Raw genomic sequence first — 13,375 nt, 5'->3', positions numbered from 1 at the left:
TTTCTGCAACTGAAGCAAAACAAGAACCTAGGTCCTTACTATATGTAATTCGATTTTAATGAAACTATTTTCGAATTTGCAGAAATGGAAAGGTAAATACAAAAATCGTTTCACCAAAATTAAATTAGATAGTAAGGCCCCTGTCTTGTTCTGGTACCTTTTCTTGCAACACTTTTGTTATAGAAATAATAGCTTACTCTTATATTTTGTAGATGACATTAAAAAGACGATAATGCTCTATAACTTAAGACACAAGAAACATTTGCGCCTTACCACAAAGCATTAGTTATATTGCATATACGAAAGCATTCTTCTGAAGCTACTCCAAGACACCTAAAGTAAAAAATTAAATAAATAATTTTCTCAAATTTTTCTAAAGCGAAAATGGGTTGCCAAGAGACTCTTGAACGTATTTACTAGGTAACGTATTCCAATAGATATTTCATATTTAATTTCTAGCAATAAGCACAACTTTAATAAAACTTTTTTGTCCATCTTTGTTGGTATCAGGCGAGCTCTTGTCCATCTCGTGCAAAAAATCGCCATCTGCTTCTGATACCGCACAACAAGTACAACAGTAGAAATACTTGTAATTCTTTGTAGTGTTTAATGTTTAAAATTAGGAATTTAAAAATGAAAAAAATGGTCTTTGTAGTAAATATTAAATTAAAATTTTTTTTCTATATATATACATACATTTTACAATTTAATTTCGCTAAATTTCTGAAAAAACTTATTCTATTGAATTACACCACCTTAGAAATACATGTTTAATGTTATTTTTCATTTATAATTAAAGAAAAAGTTTTTTTTTTTTATTTTTTATTTCTCTCTTCTGTATACAAACCATGAGTATATAGTAAATCCTTTTTCTCATTAATAATACAACTTTTTCTATATACATATACTCTATGTATACTCGCATTTCTTCATATGTACAATTGCTATTACTGCCTACAGGTGTGTGCAAATACTACTTACATGCTAGTAAATTTCACTATTTATACCCGTACGAACGTATGTTCGAAGGGTATACTAAATTTGCCTTACCGTTTGTAACGCTAAGAAATAACGGTGTTAGATATAGACTCAAGTGTATGTTTTTGATCAGCGTCAAATTCTGAGTTGATTTAGCTTTGTCTGTCCGTCCGTCCGTCCGTCCGTCCGTCCGTCCGTCCGTCCGAACGATAACTCAAAAACTAATTGAGCTAAGTTCACCAAATTTTCACAAATGATTTATTGTAGTAAGTGCCAGAACCCTATTTAAATTGGACATGATCGGGGTACCGGTTCGGGTAGCTGCCATACAACTTCAAAATTTATTTGGCTATATTTCGGAAACTATAAAAGTTATGCTATTGAAATTTCACACAAACGAATATGTTAGTAGGGCCAATGTGTCACATAAAAATCGTTGAAATTACTTGGCTCCTTCTGGTACCTGCCATACAACTTCCAAAATTATTTGGCTATATTTCAGAAACTATTAAAGCTATGGTATTGAAATTTCACACAAACAAATATATTAGTAGGGCCAATGTGTCACATAAAAGTCGTTGAAATTACTTGGCTCCTTCTGGTACCTGCCATACAACTTCAAAAGTTATTTGACTATATCTCAGAAACTATAAAAGCTGTGATATTGAGATTTCACACAAGTGAATATATTGGTAGGGCCGATGTGTCTCGTAAAAGTCGTTAAAGTTACTTGGCTCCTTCTGGTACCTGCCATACAACTTCAAAAGTTATTTGACTATATCTCAGAAACTATAAAAGCTGTGATATTGAGATTTCACACAAATGAATATATTAGTAGGGCCGATGTGCTTGATAAAATTCGCTAAAATTTCTTGACTCTTTCTGGTAGCTGCCATACAACATCAATAGTAGTTTGGCACAACCAGTATTTTGAATAACACATAGTACTGAAATTTTGCATAAATTAATATGGTAATACGGCAACTTAAAGTCATAGTCTGCCCCATAGTTAGTTATGGCTCATTAGTTATTCGCACATAGGATAACAAATTCGTACGGGTATCACAGAGTTGACAAGGTCAACTCTATTTTTTTTTCTCGTTTTTTTTTGTTTTTGTTTTAACTAATTCTCTCATATAAATAATTAATACTGCTGTTTATTAAATAAAAGAACTTTTAGCCGTATATACTAGAAAATAAATTACGCTATGCAAAAAAAACAAAAGAGAAAAGAACAAAAAAAAAATAGAATAACAAAAAATTAGTAGAAAACTACTGTTTAATAAACTTTACACCGTACCTATGATAGACTGTGTGTATGTATGTATGAACATAAGTATATGTAAATTAGTTAGATAGCAAAAAAAAGAAAAAGGAAGTTACCTATATCCGCTCTTCAATTTGGTTTTATTTTTATTCTCATTATTTGGAATTATATTTTTGCCACTCCCTATATACGCTATGAATAAACGGATTTGAGCTAAAAACAAAAAATAAAACAAAAAAAAAACAACAGAAAATTTTCTCTTTTTTTTTTTTTGTGTATTAAATTTTGCACTAAATATAATTAACACACTTTATACATTGTGCGACTTAATTCACGTACAACAAAAAGATACCAAAAAAAATAAAAAAATAACATGAAAAAAAAAACCGAAAATTTTTCTTTTATGCACACAAAAATAAATCGTTAAAAATTCTCGAAAAACTCAACTCCTCATATCTTCTTATATTTGAATGTTTGTGTGTTTGAGTGTATGTATAGTTGTGTTTATTGTATAAGATTTTATACAATAATAATAAAAGTATGCTAATTTCGTTTATTTTCCGCTATAAATGATGTAAAAGCACCTATCATACTATGCGACGCTAGTATGCATAGTATTGGCAAGGAAGTAATTTAAAATGTCACACAATGTAGGCACATATGTAATGATTTTTTTGTTTTGTGTATTCTTATTTTTAGAGTTTGCTAGCAGAAAAAAAAACAGAACTAGTAAATATTTTGTAACCAAAAGGAGAACACATTTATATAAAGAAGGCAGGTGGCTCTTAACAAAATGGGGAGCCTTAATTACATTAAAATCCGATTTTAATAAAATATAATGGTACAAATACAAAGGTGCTAAATTCATTTTTAGTGTTACCTATACGAGTAGGCATGAATAATGTACTCAATTATATATATATACATATATATAACAGTGCAAGTACTGTACAATTATACATAGATAGACTTATAAACATTTTAAGAGCATTAATAGAAATTGTGAGAAAATTGAAAAATACAAGCAATTTTCTCTTTTGTCCCTGCTATCTATAAATATTCAAGGATGAAAAAAAAAATTTTTTATTTTTGTTTTTCTCATTTTTTGTTTTTTTAAAATATTCTTAATGCATTAACACTTTGATAATAGTTTTTATATGTGCGTATGTGTGTACGTAATTAAGTTAAGTATCACATTTGATAACACAAACGGAGACTTTTATGGTAAAAATTTAAAATTTTTTTTTTGTTAACTCTATAGCCTACAGGTAGGTTATATTAGCTTTGATTTAGATTTTTTTTTTTAAAAAACATTGTGTTAAAAGAGAAAATGAAATAGAAAATTTTTTATAAACACATACGGATGTATTTGCTCTCTAAATCACATTTGGTTATCGTGATTTAATAATAGTTTGGTTTCATTTTTTATAATTCACTTAGTTTCTAATGTAGTTACAAATTTGAATAAAAAAAATTCAAGGTAAATAGAATTAAAGGTTTTGTAGTTGTCGTCTGTACTCAATAAATGCATAAAATGGTGTATAGGTAAACTGACATAAATTCTCGGATAGTATCCTATAAAATGTTAAATAATACTATTGTGTATATAGTTCATAGTGTTATACAGAACATAATTTTTGTGATTACGCAACGAACTAATTTTTTAAGGAGCACTAGTCAGTATTAAATTTTTTAACTTAAAATAGAAAAAAAAAATAGTTTTTTATTGTGTAATTGTCTTCTGTATATCACTATAAATTCTATACACTGATTTTATTTGTTGACTTGTGTATAACACGTTTGCTTGATGTAAAAGTAATTTTAAAAATTCATTTTTCTTTTTAGAATCTGAAACATTTAATTGAGGATATTAAATTTCCCTTTAATAAGTTTATAATATCAAATGAAGAGACTTTTTTAATCCCGGCCCTTAATTTGCGCTCTGTTCGTACGTTTGTCTGCAAAACTTCTGCACCTTTGAAGCAATAATAATTTTCGACTTGAATGAATCTCTATGAAAAACCTATTTATCTGGAAGAAAATATTTAATTACCTTTTTTATTGCAAAAATTATGACAATATGTCCATTGTTAATACTTGGTTTGATGCTTTTTTCCCTACGAAATTTCATAGATCAACTAACTGATTTTGTCTTAAAGAAGTTTATCAATTTTTTGAATTAATTTTTCATTAAAACAGTAAAGAATTCATAAGAAACTATCCGAAATTGAAGAAAATAATGTTATCATCCTAAAAGTATGCAATCGTAGGAAATATATTTTTTAATATTAAGAAAGTTGTGTAAATAAAACAATGCTTTTTTTTTTAACCAAAAATTTCATTTGTTTTTTAACCAACATAAATTTTAGTGAATTAAATATTTTCGATAACTATTATAAATTGTAATGGCACTCGATCAATAGCTAATCTGTTATATTAGCTGAGAAATAAAACTTTTGTAAAAATATTGCAGAAATGTAACTTGGTTTTAACCTAATTTAATATTATAATAAAGAATCTGCAGCCTCGTTAATAATATTTAAATGAAATGTGGAAGTGTGATAAATATTTATATCAAAACTTGTGCTTGCCAGTTATCGCACAATGTGGTGGAGACTCTAATAAAGATCACAAATACATATTGGTGTACATACACATAGGCTCTTCGAATACTAAAAGCATGCTCTACAACCACCACAAAGAGAAAAAATTCAATAAATTTAGAGTTAAATGAAACAAGTGATTTTTGCAAAGAAACCAAAGTTTCTTTTTTTTTTTTTGTATTTTAGAGTTTCAATGTAAACAAGTGATTTTTAAATTAATGGTATGCAACAATTTTAACTTCATTTTATTTTCACTCTGTTTCTATAGTAAAACTGGTTGCTTCTTGTATACTAACTCCCACCAAAGTATAACTTAAAGCATAAAAAAAAAATTTCAAATTATGTTTACATTGCATATGTGTATATGGCGTATTTAATAAGATTGGTGTGAAATCTTGTATAAATATTTTTCTTATACCATAAAACTTTCAACAAAAGGATACGGATACGCACATACATATGTGTGTATGTAAGCAAATCATATTATATATATTGCATACTTTACATACGTTACATACATTTATTATGCATGTTTATGAATATAATAAATGTAAAATAAAATGAAAAAAAAAAAAATTTGTTTTCCAAGTTTTTCTTCACTTTGAATTTAACACAGTGTGACATAAAATTATTTATTTTTATGGGAAAATTATGTATAAAAAAAATCATAATATGGAAAAAAAAATACGATTATTATTCATTTTTTTTTTTTTTTCGAAATTTTCAATTTTATTGAAATTGGTATTGAACAGTTATTGTTAAACTATTTATTGTCGTACATTTTGCCGAATAACAACGAAAAAAAAAAACGAAAAGGTTAACAAAAATTTTATTAAAATCGTGAAGTATCAATTTTAATTTAAATATTTGGGTATGATAACAACAGTTATTTGGTGAAAAATGTACAAATATGTAAATAAAATGTAAAATGTTTTTTTTTTTTTTACAAAACTGTTATATGAACTCATAAATTTGTTTTTTATTAAAACTAAATTTTATGTATGTATAAGATTTTGATCCACGGATAGTGTGAATTATTGGTTGATTTAAGAACTTAGTGTACTTCATGCAATTGAAATATTTGAAGATTTATAAGTATATATAATATGAACCTGGGCTCGAATATTTTTTTTCCTTCTTCACTCCTAGGATATCTATCATGACCTAGTTTCTATAGTCATACAGAGTTAGCTGGGTAGGTGACCAGTCTACCGTAGTTTTTATTTATATTAAATATTTCAGTTCATTAAAATTTACTGTTTATTTTTCTTAGTCTTTAGTATCGAATATTATGAATATTTGAAAATTACTTGTATAACATTTATTAGTATTGCATATTAAGTTATATAATATTGAATATAATTCTTTATAGTGACCTGACCGGGGTTTGAACCCGAGACCCTTCGATTAAAGGGCCGAATATAGTCTCTTCTAAATCTCTTAATCTGTCATAAACACCTCGGTTAATTTGACATACAGTGAACGCATTAAACATCAGTAATCTCCAATTTTATACACGGTATGTTGTTTGGAATTAAAAAAGTAGAGCGTAACAATTGTTTTTTTTTTAATTCTCTTTCTCGCAAAAAATTTCTCTTTCTTTTATTGATTTGTACGTGAACCATCTGTGATCTTTTAAATTTTTTTATATTTTAATAGGTGAAAAATTGAGTTACCGAGACACTGTCTTTACAAATATTTCTTTATACTACTTATTAGCCCATAAAAAAATTCCGAAATTTGTAAAATAATATTATTGGCAAATGTCTGTTCACTCTTAAGTTTTATTAATTACCTTGGTTCTAAAAAACAAAATGATTTTTTCTCTCAATTTCTCTTCTCTCTTTTTTACTCTTCTCGAATTTAAGCTTTGTTGTATGTTGCGTTGCAATGTAGTTAAACATTAATATAGCAAATTAAAAATTACCTACGAATCCAAGCTAATCTACGAACCTTCCCAGATTTTTAACATAACATAATTTTAATAATAAACAAAATTCCGCCTTCTAAAAGGACCTGAACTAAAATATTAATCAAAATATTATTTAAATTAAATTGAGATAATTATTATGTTTATAATAGGTTTAAGTTGTTTACTATAAATTGAATTTTTTTTTTATTTATTTATTAAATATACTTTATGCTATATTGAGTGTTCAAAATAAAATCAACAGAAACTTCCCATTGACGTGTAGTTTTCATATTTATAATATAAAATTTTTTTCTTTTCAGATTCTTCTCATTTCTTTTTTATATACACTGTGATTCTCAAAAAGTTTTTCATAATCAACAAACAATACTTACATACATATGAGGGTATTGTATTGTGTACATACATATATGCAAATTATATTTCTGAAGGTATATCTGGCGACTCTAACGACACTCTATATAACAATATATTGAAGTATTTAAGCTGTGCAACTTGAAGCACCACCTATCATAAAAGCTGCTTAACTAGAAAACAGATTCAGGCGTCATCATAAGGAAATCATAAAAAAAAAAACGTATGAAAAAAAAAATTATTTTTTGTTTGTTTTTTTTCTTTTACAAAAAAAAAAATTATTTTTTGCATTTTGTTTTCTAGTTTTTTGTATAATTTTTTTCTGGTTTATGTTTTTTTTTTTTTTGTTTTTTTGTATCCATCGTAGATAAAGAACCGAACATTAAAAAAACATACTAAATAAACAAAATAAAAAAAAAAAAAAAAAGTTGATGAAACCCTTAGCTTAAGTTTAGTGTTGCTTTTACGTTTTATTCATTCAGCCATTCAGCCTTTTGAAAAGTTTTTAATTAAAGCGAAAAAAAAACAAAAACAAAATGATGCTCTTAATAGCGCGCTCTAAAGCTGTATAGAATACAAAAAGCAAAAAAATGGAAAAACAAAATAAAGAGAAAAAAAAAACAACACTGTATGCAAATTTTTTAAGCTGCATAAAAAAGTTAAACGAATAAATGAAGAAAATAAATAAATTTAACAAAAAAGTTGTATACAGTTAAGGCTTAGCAAATTTCAAGTGTACTCTATTGCAACAGTTTTTTTTTTCTTTTCTGTTTTGTTTGTCGTTTTTATTATGGTTTTTGTTTTCCTTGTCTTTTGTACGGAATTAATTTGTATAACAGGAGGTGAAAAGAGAGGAATTACGAGAAAATTGGCTTAACAACAAGAAAAAACCAAAAAAAAAAAAAGAGAAAGAGAGTAAGAGAAAAAAGAAGAAAAAAAAAATTAGATTTGTACTTTAGAGAAAATGCATTTTTTCTCTTTTTCTCATGTTGTTTTTTTTTTTTTGTTTGTTTGCTTGTTTTATTTTTGTAACCTTTCAAAGAAATTTCTACACAAACATGGTGTGTTAGACGAATTTTTGACGTTAATAATTTTTTGTTTTTTTCAATATTATAAAATTAAAATTGCATTAGCAATGTAGAGGTCTATCATAACATTAATTATTGCATGTATAGAGGAAAAAATATTCGTCTAAAATTAGAGAAATTCAATAATAAGTCTAAAGGTGTTCAAAAATTTGCAGGGAAGTGAAAAATTTTTAAGCCCTCAATAAATTAATTTCGGTTTATTAACACTTTAGTCTTTTTCATAAAAAATATAGTGCTTCATGTAACATAACATTTTCCCACAAACTTAAGGGAAAAGACAAAGATTTTGTACAAAAGAGGGTGAGAAATCATTGTATTAAGCCTTAACCATATTGAATAGTTAAAATTGGCAGATTAAAATTATTGTTCTTTCACACATAATTTCTAACCAATTCATTATCTTTGTGTTTTGTTCCATGTTTACTAAATTCTCATAATTTTTATTTAAATTTCTTTATGCCATGCCACTATAATTTGCATTTCTATTTTTTTTTATCATCTCATTCAAATATGAAATTTATCACAATATTCTAATTTCAATATAACTAGTGTATGGTAATTTGATCATGCGATAAGTTTTCAATAAAATTCTTCCTATACTTATATGGTAAATATTTAAAATATTTTTACTGGTCTTATATTATAAAACGAGGGCGAAGTATTATTTTCAAGAAAAAATTTCACATGTTCTGGATTTAATAGAAAATTTTTCTGTGATTGTATATAAGTAAAAGGTCATGTTAAAAAATAAAACAAAAGAAACAATGAAACAAGTCTTCATTAATATAAAAGAGTCTTGTTAAAGGTTGTCGTTCCAATTCCCGATAATATGAAATAATATGTTTTTTTTTCAAAAGAAGGGCAATGCAAACGGTTTTTCTAACATAGAGGTATTCTTCAAATAATTCATTTTAACAAATTAATACAAAATTAGAGAGAAAGGCGAAAATGCGCACAATACCGTTTTGATAGCATTCTAACACATGTCACATAATTCTTAATTTCGTCGTGTTTTGATAACTTAATTGTGTTACATTAGTTAAAAATGTTAATGTCTGCACACGTTCAAAATTTTAGTTCAAATCTTGGACACGTGAAATATTCTTATATTGCTAAAAGTGAATTCAATACAAAGATTTCTGACAATGAAATGGGTTTTTGTAAGATAGGAAAATATATTACGCAAGACTGCAAGAGATCTCTCAATAGCTGCAATTATAAAAATAATCACAATAATATTTAAAAAAATCACCGAAGAGTTAAAAGTATAAATTGCAATTTTCAAAAAAAAAAAAAAATTTTTTTCCCTGAAATAATAATGACCCTGTAATTATCATATTACTTGTTATATACATCGCGCACCACGTTAATAACATAAAAATATATTGAAATGATCTAATTTCCACTTCGTTTCATATTAAAATTGGAAAAAGAAAAAATCTGGTGTTAATCAACCAAAAGTTGATCGCAAATAATAAAAACGACTAGACGTCATCATCACCGGTATACCGGTATAAAAACTAAAATCCATTAACGTATTTATATTGATATTAAAGTTTATATTTTTTTTCCAGTGATGGTTGTCCAATGTCATAAAAAAAAATGAAGAAAAAGTAAAAAACAGCAAAATTACATGAACAACACAGTTAATGATTGTAGCCTATGTTAAAGAGTCTGTAATTTTTTTTTTTTGTTCGTCGTTCCATTTCGTTCATAAAATATTTTTTTTTATATTTATCTCATTAATTTGAAAACTGCATCATTAGATTTTTACACATTATTATATACATGGGGTATATGTACGATTTTATGCGCTTTGAATAAAATTGTATAAAAAGTTCAAGTGCAATATTGTAATTATAAATTACATGAGAGTATATTTTATTAAAAATTATTTTACATTAGGATTATAATTATGCATAACAGTAATTCAAAGATTACGAAAAAAAAAATGAGAAAAAGAAAGTTTGTTTTTTAATTTTTATGAGAAAAATTTTACTGTTATGCAAAAATTGATGTATGAGTTTTTAATGTTATTATTAAAATTATCATGATTGCATTTTACATTTTGTCTTTGACATTGACCTTTATGATAGTATTTAATGAAGAGAGAAACAAAAATTTAATTGAGAATAATATTATTTTAAAGAGATGTAAAAATTTAATGTCACTAACCGATGACTGTAAACTATAAATTAAAATTAAATACTTTAAAATATTTTTGCAATAATTTATTTATCGAATTCTTAAATAAAATAAATAAATTGCAGTTTTACATCTTAAATATGTGAATTTAACTTAATAAATAAAATCGTTTCGAATTCTGTTTTGGTCGCATAAATTTAAAAAATCTATCTATAAAATGCTTCTATCTATATATGCGAAACAAAATGCACTGTGTAAAGATTTTAAAATATAGAGGCATTGACCTATATGTAAATGTAAATGGACAGATAGGTTATATAAAAAGACAGGGGCTTATAGCTTTTTTTTTTTTGTTTATCTACTTTTATTCGTGAAAATTTAGAACTGGAATTTAAAAAAAGAAACAAAAAAGAAAGAAGAAATAAATAAAACAAACAATATTTAACACAAATAACTGTTATATATATGGAATAGAAAGTAAAGTAATAACCTACTAAAGCGAAATTTAAATATATTGCATGACATTTTGTAATTTATGAACGGGAATAGCGATTTGTATTGAGTATATTATATAGCGATATGCAAATGTTATTTGTTATACTCTATATATATATATAAGTATGTAGTTGTTTAAATTGAATTTGAATTTCGTGTTTTAAATTTTCGATTCTAATATGCTCAGAAAGTGTTTCTTTCAATAAATTCCATACATTTACTTTGTTAAATACTCTGTTACTTTTCAAAGTAAGTTCGAAAAATGAATTCCCATTCTATTAGTATAGGGAATCAACTAATAAATGAGTGTTATTGGAACTTGACCAGCTATGTTAAGCAATGGATGGTTTCCGAACCCTTTTATAATTTAAAAACAAATAAACTGTTAAAATGAAATACAGAATGAGAACTGCACTTCTTATTTTTGGTTACCGCGCAAGAAAGAGACGGATCTCATAATTTCTAAGTTTAATTATTTGTCATTTCTTTTATAATTTCATTTATCATTTTTACAACTTGATTTCTCATTTCTTCTCCTTGTTTTTCATTTCTTCTCCTTGAAAATTCTCATTATATTACATAAAATGGCTGAATTTTATACAATAATGATTACTTACTCAAAGTTTTTAAAAAGAAAGAGACTAACATTTTTCTTAGTTGAGAAGTGCATTACTCAAAACTAAATCTCATTTACGAATTACATTTTTTCAAGTGGTAAGTAACAAAATGAGTCACAGAATGAGTTTGTGGTCATTAAATTTTCAAAATTCTTTTGAAAAACAATTATATTATTTGTGCTCGGAAAACTACTAATTGAATATCCCAAATTTGTCAAAACAATTTAATCATATCGGCCAGACTGTGTGTAGTAAGTAATTTATTTGTTGAGCTAAAAATAATTCCGAAATGCTTTATTAAGAATATTGCATTCTCAATTGTTAAAGTAAATAAACAACTGTTCAAGGAACTCATATCCACCTATTAACAATTATTTTCACTTCCAACTCATTTATAAATCACTTTTATTCGAAAATTTTACTCCAAGTCCTTAAATAACTTTCGAAATTTTTTTACGTGTATCCCATTATTGTGTACAAATTTAATTTAATTCATTCTCATTTCTATACTATTGAACAGTGTGTTATATATACAAAACACGTATACAGTAATTTAAACTTTGATAAAGGAGAAAGGGAAAATATAAAAAACAAAAACAACGAAAAGAAAACAAAAAGAGAGATGTCATTTAATTATTATGGTTTTAGTTTAGAAAATAGAATCGAATCAGGCGAGATTAATTAATTTAACGACAGCATGTGAAATGAAAATTTTATTTTCTCTTGTATTTTTTTTTATTGTAATCTTGATTTAAATATAGGAAGTAATTGGAATTGTCTATTTATATTTGTATATTCGCATGGGATAATTTTATTTAAAAATACTTTAGTTTTTCAAATTGAATAATAAATAAAATTACCTCTGCAACGTCTATACCTTTTACTATAATAAAATTATAATAAAAATTGTCATCCTTTCGTTTCAACAAAATTTAAAACGTGAGCAATTTAAAATAATGCTTAACAACTTACAACATGTTTGAATAAATTTCAATCATACATACATATATAGTATGTATTAATGAAAATTATATATGAAAAATATTAAAATTTATTAATGAACCCTTTTTGTTTTACCCTCGATTTTCGTTTGGTCCAAAAATTTAAAATGAACCATGTTAATATACGGAACGTTCTATGGAGTAATATTAAATAAATATTATGCATATCCTCGTTTATACGTGTATGATATACTGCTTGTACTTACTTGTATGAAGCGTGAGATTAAATTCACTTATAGGTACAGAAGAATTATACGCATAATTCTCTTTGGAATTATTGTTTTTTGTTACTTTCTTTTTATATAGCAAGTTCCGTGTCTGAGATCCATCATTACTGATACAATATTGATATTATTATTATTTTATATGTATATTGTTTTAAGCAGAAAGGAAAAGAATTTTATTCATTTTGTTGATTCATTAATATTGATTGAATGTATAGCAATTATAAACAGATCAAGGCTGGGATATACATAAAATACGTATACAAAATTATGTTTTGACGGTGTGGATAATTAAATGGCAATTGTCTTATTCTATATACATTATTCAATATTTTTGATTTCTTAATAATTATGCTTTAGTTTAAGAACATATGCTTAACGAAAATTGTAATAATTTTGAGATGAAAGCAATTATGTTTACAAAATAGAATAGAGGGAGGAAGGGAGCGAGTTTCTGTTAAATGTATTGAGTAAATTGCTAAATTTACATTGTGGAACATAGCATAATCGACCACATGGGTCATGTGTTGTTTATTCAGAAATAACTCGATTGGAAATCTTTCCAAATTAAAAGAAGGCAAGAAGTGAAAACAAAGTGCATTAAGCTTAAAATATCACAAAATGAAGAAATATTCATATTATACGGAAAATTAGCTTTTCTCATCCAGTTTAC

The 13,375-nt window shown here is 25.7% G+C and overlaps 1 protein-coding gene across 1 annotated transcript in view; it reads left to right on the top strand.

Moving 5' to 3' along the window:
- Window positions 1-7,166: 7,166 nt before the first annotated feature.
- The window catches only part of LOC129611661 (putative uncharacterized protein DDB_G0277255), a 29,861-nt gene continuing 23,652 nt past the window's right edge, over window positions 7,167-13,375 (top strand). Inside the window, exon 1 of the transcript XR_008697182.1 lies at window positions 7,167-7,355. The gene's annotated coding sequence lies outside the window, so the exon portion shown is untranslated. The remainder of the gene's footprint in view (window positions 7,356-13,375) is intronic.

The sequence above is a fragment of the Condylostylus longicornis genome, unplaced genomic scaffold (genome assembly GCF_029603195.1).
Source record: "Condylostylus longicornis isolate FDR11 unplaced genomic scaffold, ASM2960319v2 ptg000055l, whole genome shotgun sequence".
NCBI lineage: Eukaryota > Metazoa > Arthropoda > Insecta > Diptera > Dolichopodidae > Condylostylus > Condylostylus longicornis.
This window is presented reverse-complemented; position numbering and strand designations above follow the sequence as displayed.